The 17600-nt window shown below is 33.7% G+C and overlaps 1 long non-coding RNA gene across 2 annotated transcripts in view; it reads left to right on the top strand.

Annotated features, from left to right (window-relative positions):
- The first annotated feature begins 2811 nt into the window (after positions 1-2811).
- Positions 2812-17600, top strand: part of LOC137863680 (uncharacterized) — a 32305-nt gene continuing 17516 nt past the window's right edge. For both annotated transcript variants that reach the window (XR_011101033.1, XR_011101032.1), the window contains exon 1: positions 2812-16599. This is a non-coding gene — a long non-coding RNA (uncharacterized lncRNA). The remainder of the gene's footprint in view (positions 16600-17600) is intronic.

Below are 17600 nucleotides of genomic sequence, written 5' to 3'. Positions count from 1 at the left end.
TTTTGTACACCTATTTCAGTTCTTGCCAGTACCTCAATATGGTCTGATTGGACTTAACCTCATAGATAGTTTGATTTAAATTTTCCTGAATACAACTTGATCTCATGCTTCATTGCTTTACACTTTTGATCAAAGCAGTATGCTTGGTCAGTGAGTTTAATAGTGTGGATTGCTATGTTATAAAATGTTTTATGTTTGTTCTTTTTAAGAAGAACGCCTTTGTTATTGAAACTATTAGAAAAAAATATAGGAAAATGATAAGCCATTTCAATATAAATAAGCAGGAGATTATATTTTCATTTTTAAAGAGAATTCTGAAATTATTGGCAACAGAGACTGTTACGTTATCAGTGGTATTTACAGTTAAACAGGAAATGTTCATTTATTTGAATATGGGGACTACTAAAATGACAGTGAATTACAGTCATGCTACCAGAACTTCTCAGTAACCCTGTGATGTGTTAAATGCCAAGATTTCAAAGGTGGGTGTCATCTTCCATGAATCTCAAGACTACAAGTGATGTGTGTTTATTTTTCAAAATATGTGCATATGTATTATAATCCACAACAGCACGTGATCAAACTAGATAATTTTATACTCTCATCTGATCATAAAATCTATGAGTAGCTCGTTACCCCAATCTGATATTTCATCCAGCTCCAAAGTAACTTTGAAATGTGAAAAATATTAAAGGACTTTGACAAATGCTATATAGACTTAGATAGAGTCATAGTCTATCTTTAAATAGACTGGACTGTGGTATCTCTTACAAATATAATGCTTTTATATGCCATTTATATGTTTGTGTAACAACAGTTACTAGTGGTCCTCCTGGACTCATGAAATTATCTCTGTCTTCTAAACCTGTCAATAACAGAACTTTATATGGTAAATCATATTTGGAAATATAATTAGTAAGTTTTTAAGGGCATTTTTTTAATGACGTTTTCCATCTTCTGCTATTTAAATTGATTTTTATATAAAGCAATTAAGGACATCCTTTTTCCATTAAGGAAATTATATTTAACTTCTGTTGTGATGATGTATGTTATATATAGCAGAGAAAAGGTACTTGAGAAAGGTACTTGAGATTCACTTCCCCCCCCCACCCCAAGGTCATTGTCATTGTGGGGGTGGTAATTTTCCAGACCATATATATCAATTGGTGGTCCTCTTAGAAAGTAATCAATCAAGACTTCAGATAGAAATATTTCTTTCAACATAATTAGTATCATGACTGAGAAATTATCTTAATTTATTAAGCATTATGTTTTTGAAAGGTTAATAATCAGTATGGAAAATGTCACTTGAAAACAGTAACATGAACACTGTTCTTTCTTGGATAAAATTATTATTTATTTCTGGTGTTTTCCATGACACTTCATTAGGACAGTAGTAGACATTCTATAAATAAATATATATTTATATGATGAAGAGCTTTTGAAAATACCTATGTTAGCCCTTTCATCAGACATCCAGCTGTTTGGCTAGTGCTAGCAAATGTACGCAAAATTTATATATGGCTTTTCAAATTTAGAAGATTTTCTAAGTACTAAATGATGTTTGTTTGTTTGTTTTAGCATAATTACATTTAACTAAAATTAGATGTAAAATATTAATATAGAGGGCACATAACTGCTTTCTACAAATACATCAGCACATTACTTAGACTTATGGTATATATATTTTTAATTCACTTTCATCCACAGGCTCAAAGATTCTTTGCTCTGTGAATCCAAACATAGTAAATTTGGTAGATTTAATCTAATGGTTCACTCAGGAGCTAAAACACAAAAATAGATGGGTAATTAGTCCATTGTTGGCCAGGGAAAGGATTTTTATTGATAAAACATTTTTCCATAGCTTTTGTATGCATCCTCTTATCTCAATTCCATATTGTTCTATTATATGATTAATTAGTACATTTTCTTTCTCTTTTAATAAAGAAGAATTGTTATTATGATATTCTTCTATTTCTCTCATATACCCACAATATTTCTTGTGTAACTAAACAGATTTTGAGCCATAAAGCAAAAACCTTTGTTTTTATTTAAAATTATATATTTTTTGAGTTTGCTAAATTTTAGATAACTCCATAGATACACTAACCATGTCCATCTCTGTCTAACATACACAGGATTTTTTTTTCTCTGGCTCAGCCTGGTTTAAAATATTCCAAAGTATTCTTTAAAACAAAACTGGACAAAGACCTAAGCTACATCATCTGAATTAGCCATTAAGCAGGAGGGGGTCAGCTAGATGATTTCCTGAGCTACTTTCTAACCTGAATTATTCAGTGATTCTGTAATGATGTATGATTATTGTTATGAGAAAAAATGCCTATATTCCTAATTGCCCAGTTGCTTTCTCAGTATGTTCTTTTGGAGTAGTACATGAAGTATTTTTGAGTGGCTTTTGAACACTATGACATTTTGTCTTGGCTGTAAAGTTGGAGCAGCAGTGAGATCAATTTTTGAAGAGCTGAGGTCAGCATGAACATCTTATCCCTTCGCTTGACCTGAAGAAGATCTCTGTACATTAAACAGTTTAAGAACACTAATTAGTTAGTGAGCACCCAAGAGCATTGGAAACTATATAAAGTCTTTTTCTTTTTTTTTTTTTCTCCCTGCTGTCTCAAGGGTGGGTTTTTTTTTGTTTTTTTTTTCCCTATCTTGTAATCTCAGAATTCACAGGGTAAGTTTATGTCACAGTGGGGTTGTTTTAGAGATGTGTTCTCAATGGAATTGTGTTTTATTTACAGTAGTAACAATTTTCAAAGAGCATCACCAGAAATTTTTCTTGATGTTACAATGCTATAATACATTCTGATAACTGGGGGAAGTTTTGTATACTTGGAAGTAGCCTAAAAAATGTCTGGTGCTCCATGTCATGCCACACTAACTGCTATGATACATATTCAAGATAAATTTCCATGAGAATCCATGTACATCAGTAGATGAACATTCAGGTAGTGCATTGTATCTCTTAAAAAAAAAAAAAGAAGTTGATCATTGGTAGGAAAAATATTTAAGTACTGTTCACTTAGACTTCTTTACTAGGTATGCAAATTTCCACTCCATTAGGGTACATTGCACAACCTTTCTGAGGAAAAAAAATATTGTGAGCATAATGTAGAATGTTCTGTGACTGCTACAGAGTCCTAGAGTAGCTTATTCTAATCCCAAATGGCTTATTCAGCATCCTACTTTAAAAGGTTTAGTAGTTTGATAGTGCACTTAGTTATTTTAAAATATCTGCAGACAAAAGCATCTTCTTTGAAGACAGTCAGAAGATAATATTGGATTATCTTCTTGATAATAGTGCCAGTGCCTCAATTATGTTGGTAGATGTTTTTCTTTATTCTTCTTAATTGATCCAGTTTTTTCAGCCTCCTACTCAGCCACAGACAGATGGAAGGTTTTCTTTTTTATGTGAGTCTCAATTTTTTTTTTTTGGAGTGGGATGGAATACCATTAAAAGACTTTAATTTTAGCAATGTTAAGAAGAATGTGTCTACCTCTGTGCTACGGGGATTTTATCTAGAGAAAAAAGGATATTTTGTTGAGGTCCCAGGCCTCACCTCTTCAAATAGCAGGACAGTTACATAAACTATTTCTAGAAGGTAGGTATTAACTTGTTACCATTGATACTGTATTTAGTAACAGTAATTAAATTAATTTAAGAAATTATTTTTCTTTAAAAAATGAAGTTTTGGATGCCGCTGATTAATATTTAACTGTTATCATATTAGACTTTAATCTTCAAAGCTTTTCATAGAAACATGTAGTTCAGATCAGTGGATTCAGTGAAGTGGGACTAGGCTTTTAAGCATTCACATAATCCTGTCTGTGAATACATATATTGATAATTAGTCTTATTCACCGAGGTATTTTGATAACAAGTCATTCTGATTCAGTGCTATAAATTCAATTTATTAAATGGCTGTGTTGCTGTTTTCAAAACTGTTTGGCTTGGGTGGTCAAGAGGACAAGAAATGGGATAGTTCACATGGGGAAAATAGGAGTTCAGTGCAAAACTGGAAAAATTAAATATATTTTTTTTAACCATGCAATATGCCAACAGTGTTGAACTCTATGGTGCAAAAAGCAGTGCAATATGTAGATTAATAATTGGAGTATTCAGAGTAAAAGTAATTAATAATAATAATAATGATAATGATAATGTACAAGTAATACCGAACCTTCATCTTCAACCTGTAGAGGTATTTATAGCTGGAGAAATGGAGAGTGATAGTTGTTTCATATTTGTCTGCTTCCCTTCTGTAATCTAGTGTTGGATGCTGGTGGAGATGATGAAGTAGGTAGGCTTGGCTTCAACCTAGTATGACAATATTTCTGTTACGCAATTCTTTTCTTACACAAAGAAATAGGTTGCCTAGTTTCACAGGAATTAAATAGCTACAGTAAAGATTGAGGGTTAAGGATAGACAAGGATGGAATGATATTACTCAGCACTGAACTTAAACTTGCATCTGCCCTGGAACATCTAAATAGGCCATTTGGTTTTTTACATTTTTATAGGCTGGCAAATGTTCAAGTACTTTGTAGTACTGGGATGCAAATACCTCAGCAGAATTGTCTACCTTTGTCGAACTTTGGACATGTAAAACTAGGTAAATAATTTAATTTCTTGCTTCTACAGTTAGTGGAGACATAACCTGTCTTCCTTCTAATATACATATTACAATACTGCAGTACATCTTTGTCTTATGCAAAAGCCCTTATTGTGTTCTCATTGCACATCCTTTTATAACTGTGCACTTCAATGTGAAGAACACACTGTAGCAGCAAAACATGGTGGTAAAAAAATGAAAATGAGAAGTTGCATCTTGAAAAAATGCAAAATACTGTTTCAGTTTAGTGCCTCAACATTCTTCATGGAGGGTATTCTCTGTTTTGAATTAGCAACACTCCTATTCTGACTGGGCAGATGAAAAATGAGATTTAAAGATGGAGTTAATTTAGTCACAAAGACATTGACTTCCTGCAGATTACTAGCATATGGAAAACTGGGGAAAATGTGTTCGTAAATTCATTTCAACAGGAGGAAACGGGGAAAAATTCATGTAGTTTGGATTATTCCTGATACTGCTGTCACTTGTCCCAAGAAGCTACCATATTTCTACATGTAAAAAAAAAAAAAGTAAATATACGAATAAAAATAAATTTCTCCTCAATCCAACGGAATTTCAAAATATGTAAATCAAAACCCCACACCTTGACAGCTGTATCATTTGGCATTAGTATTTGAAGAAATGTAATATTTCTCCAGAAAGTGCTGTTTCTTGAGAGAGAGATAGGCTACTGTTAATTAAAATAAGTTTCATTATTAGTTGCTGTCTCTAAAATAACTGGATGAAATCTCATTTCCTTGGATTATTTGGTAGGTGAAGATGCATGACATTGTTCTTCCTTTTATTTTCCTCTAAAAAGGTTAATAATTCATTGATCTCTTATATAAATTTTGTTCAATGCCATAAGCTTCCAATATAATTAGGTAATGTAACCAATTTGTGACTATTGAACTATCCAAACAAACATTATAAAAGTCTGTGCAAGATATAAAATAAAGATTTTCATGCTACTGCAAAAGTGAAGCACTAATTAGGATTGCCTAACTGGAAGAAGGTTGCAATTTAAAGTTGCAGTGATTTCTATTAATCGTAGTTCAGTGTCATGAAAATTTGAAATCCAATTAACCTGGGATTCTGTAAATTTAACAAGACAGCTGAAGGGATGTATCCACTATGTGGTGATTAGGAAGAGAATAAAATGGGATAGGAATCAGTGAAACATTTCCTTTATGCTTTAATTTATGAAGTTCCCATTCCAAGCGGAACTGAACTTTCTCTGTGGGATGGAACTTCCATATTTCTCATCAATGAACATGGAGATCATCAGCTTTTCTCTGTGAAGAACGAAAGAAGCACCAAAATCCCAACGTCAGGTTTAACCTTTAGCTATGGAGACTAGACATAACTATAAGGCCTCTGTTCCTGAGTTCTCATTTTAAATACGATAAATCAACTATTTGATGACTCAGCTGGACTGCAGCTAATCATTGTTGTCATTAGCACAGATTAGAAAATTACCAGCTTGATTAGTCTTACTGGTGTCAGCTGCAATGAGGAGAGAATTTTTATATTATTTTTTTAATTGACAGATGAAATTAACTTTTCTGATGTCTGTACAGCCTGTAGTTTCTGTGGGTAAGGGAAATTACTGAACTGAAAATCAAATTGGTGTTGTTTATTAGCAAAGATTTAGCTGTATTGAACCAATTAAACCAATGTTTCTCATCACTTCTATTTCTGACAAACATTTGTAGTCTGTAGAAATAATCCCAGTTAAGACAGGGAAATCCTATTCCTGACAAGAAGTAGGCCAGAGCTTTACATTTTCAAAACACTGCATCAATTTTTTGGCATTCTTTTCCATCACTTCCCTGTCACAGATTCAAAAGAAACTGTTTGGTGGAGGCTGAGAGGTTAGCCTAATATGCCACTGATATGAGAAGAAAGGAGATAACAATTTGCAAGATGTATTATCAGAAATTCACATAGCTATTAAACATATTGAACAAGGATAAGCAGTTCTTTGATGTTTTGATAAGCAGTTCAAAGATAGCAAGTTGTCAGACTGACAGCATATGCTTCAAATATTATTGATTCTGATGAAAGCTTCATTAGTCCATGCAAAATGGATCTTAAGCAGACTCCACTCTTAAGTACAGGAAGTTAAATCTTGGCCTTGTTACAGTCAATACCATGTATCCTGTTGACTTCTCTGGGCCAGAATGTCATCCCAGATTTTCATTAAATATACAGCCCTATTAGCAGAAAAACACAAGCTTGCAGGAGAGGTTGATAGTAAATAAAGTTTTTGAGACTAGTATGCATTGGTAGTTTATTATGGTAGTTAAACTGGAAAGCATTTCATAGTATATTAAATAATATCAAAATTTAAGATAAATAATTATCTTTTGTTAACAAGTGCATACCGTTACTTAACATAATGATGTTCTCTTTAAAGTTTTCATAAATGACTTGGATGCAGGACTTTATGGTGTACTAAATAAGTTTGTGCATGACACTAAATTGTGAGGAGCTGTTGACTCTCTTGAAGGTAGAGAGATATTGACAAATCAGAGGGCTGGGCAATCACCAACAGCAAGAAATCCAAGAAGAGTAATTGCCAGATTCTGCACCTGGGATGTGGCAACCCTGGATATCATATACAGACTGTAGGGTGATTGTACTTATTATTCTTATTATTATATAGAGGCTAAAAATAATTTCTTGTTTTTCCGCACCATTAATGAGTAATTTATACACATGTTTCTCCGTGTCAGCATCTTGTACATGAGCACGCTTGTGTGTTTGATCCTGATGAACAAGGCTTATGAATTTGCATACATCAGCATTATTAATTTCCAGTGGCAAGATTGATTTGCATACTTTTTCTAGAGACATTCCTGATAAAGGATATGATAGTATGTAAGAGGAAACTAAAACACTTTTAAAAGTTATTCTGAGTTGAGCCCCAGTGACAGATTTATGTTTCCAGTGGCTTCAGACTAAGTCTGATTGCCAGTGCAATTGCTATTGCTATTAAATGTGTGTTTAATTAAACGTTTGTTGGACCACAGATGAGAATGGAAGATGAAGAATGGAAAACTGATTTTATAGACTAGCAGTTACGGCATTCAGCTGGGACATGGGAGAGAGAAGTCCAAGAAATTATTTATTTGCAGCAGCATAATAACTTAAGCAGGAGTCAGCAATAGAAACCCAGTCCAAAGTACCTCATAGCTTCATAGTCAGGCTATAATATATTAATTTAATATAGAATATTAATTTAAAAGCTATCTTTGCCTTTAGACTGGACAGGGTGCAGATGTACCATTCCTTTTAATTGTCCTGTTTTTGGGGGATGAAACCATATCCAACAGATGTAATACCTCTGAGACCATGTGATTTAGAAAGGAGATACTGATTTGGCAATAGCCCAGTGGCTACAAGCAAGAGATGGGTGTGAAAGTGCTCTATGGTATGAAGATTTATTTTTTGTTGGTTATTGAAGACCTAGGCAGATAGATGAATGCAAGCAGAAGTACTAAATCACTGAGTATAAACATCTAAAATTGTATAATGTACTTGTTAGAAACCTGTAACTGTTTTTTTAGCTTAGAACTCACTGATGGTAGGCTGAAAAAAAGATGGTGAATGGAACTCTTTTAGGCAGAAGATATTCTATATAGTGAGAATAAAAGTTAAAAAAAATAGAGTGGGTCAATCTTGTAGTAAAAAAAGTAGAAAGGAAGATCTTTAGTTCATCACTGAAAAGTCATACTTTGTAAAACTTTTAGGGCATGTTCCCTAAATAAGATCAACAGTTCTGTTTTTTATTTAGAATGTAAAATTAATACCATCATGAAGAAAATTAATATTTAAATTCTGTCCATAACTATACCAACTTATTCCCAATTATTTTGTGTATAAAAGCAGCAGAATTATCTAGCAACAGATCAACCCAAATTAATTTGAATATTTACTTATATATTTCTGAAGACACATGCATGAGGCTTTTACTGTTTTGCTTAGGACAATATAACTAATTTCTTTAGCTTGTGTTTTTATTTTATATCTGTGAATAATAAGGTGCAGTTTTAGATTTTTGTTGTTGCTGTTGAAATATTTCCCTAATATCTTTTTTCCCACCTTTACTGAAGAACAATAACAGACAGCAGTGAATTAGGTTATTCACAGCTGTCTTCCTTGTGTTCATAATTAATTTGCTTCTCATAACAGAATATAGAGAAATCTAGCTGTCAGGACTAGTAGGTAAGAAACATAAGAAAGCTCTATAAAGATGCCTAGTTCCATAGTCAAGCTAACATTTGAAATTAGAGTGAAAGTTTTGGGCTAAAATCTGTATTTTTAAAGGATTATTTAGATATCCTGGTGTCTAAGATAGAAATATGTTAGAAAAAATGATTTTCTCAAAATGAAGTTTTAGGTCTTTTTCAGTGCCTTGTCTTTCTTATTTATTCACAACATTTCACATCTTCAATTTGCAAATTACAAAAATACACGATTTATGATGCAATTGATTTTTATTTTCTTTTAGAAATTATCGAGATGTCTGTGTAAGGCAGTTGCCTATTTCCCAAAGAGATTGTCCTATAGAATATTTGAATTCTGCGTTGTTAGGTAGATGGCTAGTCACATGAATCACCTACTCTGGTGCACTAGATGCAGAGCATTTCATAAGACTAACTAAGCCCTCATTCTCTAAGCAGTTACTAATGAAAGTTGTGTTGAGGAATTCAGATATGAGCATTTCAGCAAGCTTGGAGTCATGTTGGAAGATAACCTTTTGTATTAGCAAATTTACAATAAATATAACTAGTTAGTCCCTATATCTGAAGGCAGTAAGTTAATATAAATCTTTATAAAAAGGCTTTTGTGAGGTGATATAGACAGCATGTTATATATTTCCAATTTATTAAAGATAAAATTTACAAATCTGGTGGCTCAGTACAGTTCAAGTAGCAGTCAATGCATGTGATATCCATCTTCTTGGCTGTCATGCTGAGAACTGAAACAGGAACCTACATCTATGAATATGACTTTTTACTGTAGAGTTTCTCAAAATTGTCTGCTGGAAATCTTGCCCCTGTTTCTTTCAAAACCCCATTACAGTAGTTAAGCCAGTTATAGGGTCTTGGTTGCCAGCCTGAGTTCTTTGGCTGAATTTCTAACTGACTTGTGATCTGGTTTGTAGTGCTGCAGCCTCTTGCATGGAACAGGTGACCTTTGGTTTGATCTACTGCAAAGTAAATTGTGAGTTCGGATTATAACAGAGATACAGCTTCTGTGAATTGTGCACTCATGGGACAATGACATCCTCATGAAAAAAAAAAAATATATAGGTAACGCTAGTGTATGAAATTAAGCCTCATCAGATTATAAATCTCCACCAAGTGTACCTGAGGAGAGTCAGGTAACTCCCGTTGAAGAAATTAGTTCAAAAAGTGAATTCTGTGGGTCACTTCTGTTAAACTGTAGCTACTTTCTCACTATCAATGTTTCTCTCCCTCCTCTGACTTTGTGTGTGTGTGTGCACATTTGTAGAAAGGCTTGGGGTGGGAGCCAGGACTATAATTACCATTCTGTTCAGTGTTGTACTGCTTGTTTTCCCCATGTACAACAGCGGATGTGGGCCTGCTGATGTAATAAATGGGTACAAAAGGTTAAATCCTGTTCAGCATATGGGAAGAAAATTTAGATAGGAGGAGGGTGCAGCCCCTTTGCCAAAAATCTGATTCATGCAAGAAAAGGGGGGAGGAGGGATAGAGGAGAGAAAGGCTGCTGTTATTCTTTAACAAAAGACACTAGAAGCACAATCAGTAGATTCTGTCTTGACTGGAATTACATTGTTTCAAGCACATAATTGTTGGAAAAAAATGTCTGGAAGCAGCTAATGCTTGCTTTCCCAGAGCATCTGTAGTTAGTTGCATTTCATGCTAGCAATCTTAACCTTTTAAAAACCCGACAAATTCATGTTATGGATTTAAAATGAGGCAATTAAACAAGAGAGCCTGAAAGTATGGGAATTTGCCTTTTCCTGGCAATTAACATCTGGTATAATTTTCTTTTGGTCAGTTGTTAAATGACTGACATTTTGACAGGTTGTATTATGCAGCTCCTTCTGGGGTTTTAGTAAGTTCAGTGATATTTGAGTTTAGCTCATATCTAAATCCCAGAACCCTTTATAGTTTTGACTGACTGATTTAGTTCCTTCTGTGCAGAAGATGGAAAGGCATGAGATCCCTAACACTTAGCATCTCAGGCGTATCACTCAGATTTAGAGAATGAAAGACACAGGATAAGACAAGTGCCAGTAAAATTTCTTTTATAGCACTGAAATGCTGCCTTTGTCTTACCATACTCTTCTCATGAGAATATGAAATTTTTCACATAAAATCAAAATATTAACCCCTGATTACACCAGTATGGATTAGAATGCTAACCTAGAAAGAAGAGTCAGGCTGTTCTCTCAACAAAGAAGCAAAAGCAGTGCTGAACTGAGTGGCAGAAAAGAAAGCTGCTGTTATAGACTGTGGCTCAGCAAAGACCACTGTATAAAAAAGAAACAGGACCAAAATTCAACAGTAAAAAGTAAACTTAGAAAATAGCAATAAAGACAGATATAAAGATAACCATTTGAGGGAGGAGAGAAATAACTAAACCTTAGCAGAATTGCAGCTGCAGCTTGAAGTGACTAAGGAACATAAAAGAAGAAAAGGAGAGGTGTTTAGATCCCTTTCTGGTAGGTGACTTAGCAATTGCATGAGTGGATACAGCCAGCTCTGTAGGACGTGGCATTTGGTTGTCACTCAAGAGAAACTGCTATTTAATTCAAAGTGAGAGGAACAACAGAAAGAGACAGTTCATGGAAGTTACTCTGGGTAGATTAAAATGGAAATTTCAATCCAAGTGACTGTGATGGTAGCTATGTTAGCTACCTAACAGTACTTTTTTTTTTTTTTTTTCCATTTTCTTTTGTTTTTCAGGTTTGATGGGAGGACAATGATTTTATCAAAAGGTATAACGGGCAACATTTTCAAAAGTTGCTATTTCAAAAGATGCCTAGACTTAAATTATGTAACTGAAAATAAGGTATCTCATAGAGTGGCTTAGAGACACATTCTATCATGGGAAAAGAGACGGAGAGGAGAGAGAGGAATCACCCAGAAGGATGGGTCTCCCACTGCTTCTTTTCATTAACCATAGACACAATCCAGGCAGTTACCATAGACTAGATACTTTCATGCTGGTAAATTCAGGTAAAATTAAATGCTGTAACCAGGCACTTTGGATTCTACATTGTTACCGTATGTTTTCTGAGGTAATATTGTCTGTCAGGTATTTTTGTTAGCTCTGTCTAAGATCAGTAAGGAGCAGTACTAGAAGCCATTGGACTTGGTATTGTTTGCACTGTCTGTTCAGCAGACAATGCTAACTTTCAGCAACAAATAGCCTAAAAGAAGGGAAGAAAAAGACTAATTTCTACACAAAAAAAAAAAAAAAAAAAAAAAAAAAAAAAAAAAAAAAAAGAGAGAGAGAGAAAAAAAATCATTTGGAAATACTGAAGTATATATTTTCTGTATCATAGAATCATAGAATGGCTTGTGGTGGAAGGGACATTAAAAACCATCTAACTCCAACCCCCTGCCATAAGCAAGGATGCCAGGATGCCACCCACTAGATCAGGCTGCCCAAAGCCCCATCCAGTCTGGCCTTGAACATCTCCACGGATGGGGCATCCACAGCTTCTCTTGGCAACCTGTTTCAGTGACTCACTACCCTTACACTGAAGAATTTTCTCCTAATGTCTAGTCTAAATCTATTCTCTTTTAGTTTAAGACTATTCCACCCTGTCCTACCATTATCTACACTAGTAAAGAGTCCTTCTCCAAAGGTTAACTGAAGTTAAATATTCTGGTATTCATAACATCTAAATGATTAGCGTAGTAGTAGTCGGAGTTGTAGGAGTAGTAGTAAAAGTAGTTTTATCCACCTTTATCATAATACAATTATTACTTGATGAGAATGTAGATATAGTTAATGTTTCTACTCCTAATCTAATAGGATCCAATTTCATTTAATGCATCTCTGACACGTGGTTCCATGAAACATAGTGGAATTTGACTGTTATGAAAATGATGCAGTACTTCATAGAAAAAATGTCTTCTAATCATTCTGACAAACTACAAAAGAAAGGGGGGGCGGGGTGAGGCAGAATTGCAGTATACATTAGGAGATATATCATAACAAAATGGTGTCTGATACTTGGTTAATCGAAGTGAGATATTTTGAGGCAGTTAGATTGTCAAAATATCCCAGTCAATTAGACTTTCAATAAAATGTTAGATTTTTATTCATCTCCAGTGGACAATCAACATCTTTTGGGAGAATTTTTGTTCTTTCCAAAATTGAATTTTATGTCAGAAAATCATTATAATAGAAGATTCCCAAATGATTTTACTTAAATGCTGATATGATCTGCCAACTGTTCCTAGAACTGCTTCATAACTGTCTTAAAATTTATAACCTCTGTTCTTCTTTTGGAAATGGAATATATTGAATGCTTCTCTTATTCTGGTATGAACAGCATGGCCAACAAATAAATGTATTATCCATTCTCTTACCAGTCAAAATTTAATTAACCTCATGTTTATTTTCACTTCTTGGTCATCTCTCAGTTGTTCTGTGATAATAATTCATTTTGGTTGGCTTAACACAAAAGTTAAATTTACACAAAGTGAATTTGGCAGAACCTCAGCTGTATATGCCAGATGATATTTTAATGTATCTGTCTTTATTGTGAAATGAATTTTGTGGAATTTGTCTGTTGTACATTCAGGCATCCTTAAGGCTAACTACCTGCAGTACTGTGTTCAGCTTGGGGGGCTCCAACATATGACCTGTTAGAAGGGGTCCAGAGAAGGGCCACAAACATGATCACAGAACTGGAACACTTCTCCTACAAAGACAATCTGAGGGATATGGGGTTGCTTGGCCTCTACAGGGAGACCTTATAGTGGCCTTCTTATACCTAAAGTGGGCCTACAGGAAAGCTGGAGAGGGACCTGGTTGTTTTCTTCACTTTTGTTTTGACATTAGTTGCTGTCCAAATAGCCAAGTTTATGAGTCAGTTATCATGGAGTGTACCTATTACATTCAGTGTGCAAACAAGGTCATGAAGAGAATGAACTACCATGAACTTCTTTTCGTACCTCCACCCCCATCCTACCTTCTCCACCTCCATGGTAAACTTTCTTATTTCAGGCCTATATATTTGCCCAAAAACAATATATTGATTTTTTTTTTCCCAGAAAGTAAATTTTATTTTAAAAATCATTTATGCCAGAAAAAAAATTCTTTGTTCTAAACCCAGAAAACCCTTCAGTATGACATTTTAAGCTTTATGTAATTATTAGTTTCTTTAGGCATGTCATATTTCATATACATTTAGTTTTCCCTGTTTTTAACTGAAGATCATACATGCAATGTATTGTCTGTATAACAAATATTACTACATCACATGTTTCTGAGGTTATGAAGAATTTAATTTTTATTTACTTGTATCTCTCTCTAAGTACCATAACGAATCATTATAAAGTTGTTCTCTTAGCTCTGAGTTTATTCTAAAATATTAAGATATAGTTTCCACAACTGCTTTGCCTCCTTAAGTGCCACCTAGATTTTCAAGTATAAGAACTTAGAAACAAGCCTTTTTGCAGCAAGGCTTTTCACAACAGACAATCTTTTTGGTGTTCAGCAAATCTATCTTCCCTTTCTTTCTCTTCGCTAGCCCAGCCAATCTTCATATTAGCCAATATATATTTGGTTTGTAATTGAATTTCAGTTTAATATATCACTAGAAATTACTTAAAAAAAAAAAAAAAAAAAAGAGAGAGAGAGAGAAAGAGAGAAAGATGCCTCAGTACCCCTTTACCAATCTGACAAATAACTTCCCCTGCATATACACCATCCAGATTTATTAGCTCTGTCTTTCTAACATAGAACACAGGTTGCTGAGTATAGGCATATATGTATATATATATAATATTATATATATATATAAACAATAGTTAACCTCTTGGGCTAAGGAAAATATTCAACTTTCACTCTCATTTAAGTTAGTTTGTTTTTTTCTGCTTGTTTCCAAACAGTTGAAAATGAGAAAATTTAAAGAATGTGCTTTCTCTTCATATGAGTACACAACAGTTGATGCTAGCAGGGCATTTGACAGTAATAAATAGTATCTGGAATGTAACTCTGTTCAGTTGTCGCTGTTTCTTCTATTCTGGGTATGGGTGGATGTATAGTCTTGTTTCTAAATGCCATCACCTTCTATCTGGGTATGAAATACAGACTTATCTTCATCCTGGAGTCATTGTAATGCCATTTTTTTAAACGGGATTTAAAATCACCCAGTGTAATATTGATAGCAGTACCAGTTAGGCACTGTCTTGTTTTTGCTTCTCAATTAATGACACATCTATGCGCTTAATATTTACATGTTAGACTGAAAAGCTTTTACTGCATAGGCAAACTTAACCATTTTTATTTTAGTGGAGCGAATCATATTCTTCTGTTATCTGTTTCCATACCAAGTTATTTCTATTGATGAAAAAAAAAAAAAAAACAATAATTCACAGGCAACTCTATTACTGTTGTTCATAATTAAACCATCTCAACTGAAACATACAACAGGCTACTTGTAAAATTTATGAACTCTGTGTGTGTGTGTGTGTGTGTGATTTAATATCTGCAGAACACAGAAAAGTCTAAGCTACAAAGTTAACAAATTGTGTATAGGAAGGAGAAATGCATTCCCTGATTAAGAAATAATTGAGCATACTGGTCAGGGAAAAATTGAGTAGTAAGACCAGAAGTTGCCTTCATGATGGTATAAAATAAATCTATGGTTTGGACACCCAAAAATATATCTAAAGTGATAAAGCAAAACAAGGTAAATTTGGAGGTAGCAGATCCTTAACTAATAGACAATAAATATATTTCCTTTTTCATGCAGCTTAAGGCAAAAAGGTAAAAAAAAAAAAAAAAAAAAAAAAATGTCATGCTGACAGCTCTCAGGGGGAAAAAAGGAAAAAAAAAATTGTTATAGTGGTAAATGATAAACTCTAAATGGCTTCCTTGTGATTAACTTCATAAATTCTAATTCTATTCTACTATATCATCATGCATGGATGCTATGTGCAAAGTAATTTGAATTACAGTGCAGGGAAGCCTGCTTTGATGTAAAGTAGCTGTTGTGTATTTTGTAGGATGTAAGAAACACAGAGATATTTGCATCATCTAATCTGCATTCTGGGATATTACATATTATTTAAATTAATCCTGTTAAATAAATAATTAATAGCTGTGTGATGATTTTAGATTAATGGGTTTAAAATATACATATATATTTAATTTAAAAGTAAGAAAAAAAAAGAAATAAAGGATAAAAACAGAATATGTAATTAAATCAGTTAGTTGTGAAAGGAGTGATAAAGTTATGATGAATAATCATCATATATTCAGAGCACAATTAATCATATATGGTAAACTAAAAAAAATAGCCTGATTCTCCTTCTGTCTGCTAAAATGCTTATGGAGTCAGAAACTGTGCGAGTACTATTTAAATATATGCTATATTTACAACTTTGCTCATACTGTCATTATGGAAATCATTGGCTTGCAGGTATCTTTAAAACACCATAAATCCTATATTATGTATTATTGCAACACTTCTGGACTCAAAAATTGGTGGCAAATCTAATAATATTGGTGAGGCCAAGATTTTATTATTTAGGAATTTTAGATTAGAGTACTAATCAAAGGTACTAATCACACATAGGTGCAGTGCTATATAAGGGAACTCACATATGTATTGCATCAGCACTATTGATATAGAAAGGAAATAGTAATTGCCTTAAGAAAACTTTAAGTGAGTCCAAGTTGGTGGCCCAAGGGCAACTTGACCTCTGGTCAGTTAAGAAAGGTAAAAATAGTTTCAAATGCTACAACTGCTTTTGGTTCTCCTGCCATTTTGTACATTTTGTAGCTTCATAAACCTTCCTCTCTTTTGCTCTCTCTCTCTCTCGAAAAAAAAAAGAAAAAAAAAAAAAAAAAAAGGTTGCCTCTTTTTTAAAGCTGTTGCAGGAACCTGTAGAAGTTGGGAGAGCTGATGAACTGCCCTTGGGGAATGTTGTGATTACCTGATTACCTGAACAATAGTAGAAAGGAAGAGAAAAGATTGAAGTGTCATTTTTTCTTTTTTCCTTCCAGTATTCCTTCAAATCATATCTATTTCCAAGTATGACATCTCACTGGAGGAAACTGTGATTAGAACTCTTTTCTCCTTCTGTGTGTTGCTACGAACCCAGAGGTTTTATAGTTACCTAATAGCTGAAAAATCAATGGGTCAGTGGATTTAACTGGCCTCTACTGTATGGCAAATATGTGATCTCCTCTATACCAATGTACTTTTTGGAAAGAAGGGAACAAGTTGATGAAACAAAATTTATTTTCTTTTAACAAGTTTAGAAAAAGGAAGTCTTTCTTTTTGGAATAGCCAGGTAATAAAAAACAAGAAACTGGAGAGGTCAGTGAAGAACAAAACAAGTGCTTGAAGATGGGGAAAACAATTGAAAGCTATTTTTAGTAGTTTTTCTAAAATGTCCATTGAAATATTTTTATTCCTTCCATCTCTGTCTTCAGAAGGTTTTATAATAGTAAAGGCATCCTCCTTTTAGCAACCAATGATATGCCTATTAGACCAGCTACATCTATGTTTTTCTTTCTGGTGTTTTATATCATCAGTGACACTTCTTGTATTTCTTCTCACCCATTTCCTAAAGTATAATTACAAAGAGATGGAAATGCTTGTGACCCTGACTTATTACTGTTAAATAGGTTATAACTGTAGCCTGAAGTAATTGGCTTTTGCAGGAAAACACTGTTAACCTGACATAAGAGTTTCTCTAATGGCCCATGCTTAGG

Source organism: Anas acuta, chromosome 13 (assembly GCF_963932015.1).
Source record: "Anas acuta chromosome 13, bAnaAcu1.1, whole genome shotgun sequence".
In the NCBI taxonomy this organism is placed as follows: domain Eukaryota; kingdom Metazoa; phylum Chordata; class Aves; order Anseriformes; family Anatidae; genus Anas; species Anas acuta.
This window is presented reverse-complemented; position numbering and strand designations above follow the sequence as displayed.